Below are 1,102 nucleotides of genomic sequence, written 5' to 3' on the forward strand. Positions count from 1 at the left end.
AATCTCAGCATGCTTTAATTTTGTGTCGCTAGAGGTTTGCGTCAATAAGCTTAAATTAAAATGTCTTTGGTCTGCGCTCTGGAAGTGTTCTGTTAATTCTGCTAAACTTTAATTACTAAAACTAAAATTAAAACTTAAACTAATCTGTATAAAAACTAAATAGGCTATAAATCTGTTCACAAAATAAAAACTAAACTAAAATTAACCAAATTATTAATGAAACTAATAACAGAAAATGGAAAGCGATATTAAAATAAAAACGAATTTAAAAATGCAAAACTATAATAACCCTCACACAAACTTTTCATCTTTCATTGGTGCGTGAGGAGGGGGATCCGCCAAATGAGGTTATCGGAATTCGGAGGTGCTGGACCCGGACCCAGCTTGTTCAAATTACACCCTGACTACGAATAGGGATTTCAGCTGTACGAGCACGGCTTGAACAGATTTCTATGTCTCTTAGTGAAAATGAACTACAGAGACTTGTGCTTTCCGTGTCCTGAACAATGTTCGTCGAGCTGCTTACCGGGAATTCTCCCAAATCTTCCCATGGCCACTTCAGGCCTGTACATACACTTAATTTGCTTTTGCAGCTATACTAGTGGTTATTTTTATTAATTTATTTTTTTAATGTTGCAGTAGGAAGAAAATATATAATAATCAGAAAACACGCCCGTGTCTGCTTTATTTTAACGCAGTTGTACCAATAAACAAAATCTCCAGTCTTTCACATGCATCTTAAAGATTGTGTTTAATTGTGATTGTGAAGTGGGGGAGGCACGGTAGGGTTTTGCCTAGAGCGGCAGTTGAGCTCACGCCGGCCCTGCGTGAAACCAACACGGAAGTGACTAAAACTGCAATTCGGCCGTTACAGGCTGGCTCCAAAAGGGAGTCAGTCCCATAGACTCCCCATGTTAAACTGCCCAACTTTACAGCAGAAAATTTTTTTTACAGCCTGGTACAAAAAGTGGTTTTGGTCTATATAGCTAATTTTGCCCTTCATGACAACTGTGAGGGGGGTGAATTTTTTTATAACTCATCCGTTTCAATTATATTAAGCCTTAAAGTTCTGCATAATTAAGGGCGTGGCCACTTGAGTGAC

Source organism: Sinocyclocheilus anshuiensis, unplaced genomic scaffold (genome assembly GCF_001515605.1).
Source record: "Sinocyclocheilus anshuiensis isolate Anshui unplaced genomic scaffold, SAMN03320099.WGS_v1.1 scaffold1677, whole genome shotgun sequence".
NCBI lineage: Eukaryota > Metazoa > Chordata > Actinopteri > Cypriniformes > Cyprinidae > Sinocyclocheilus > Sinocyclocheilus anshuiensis.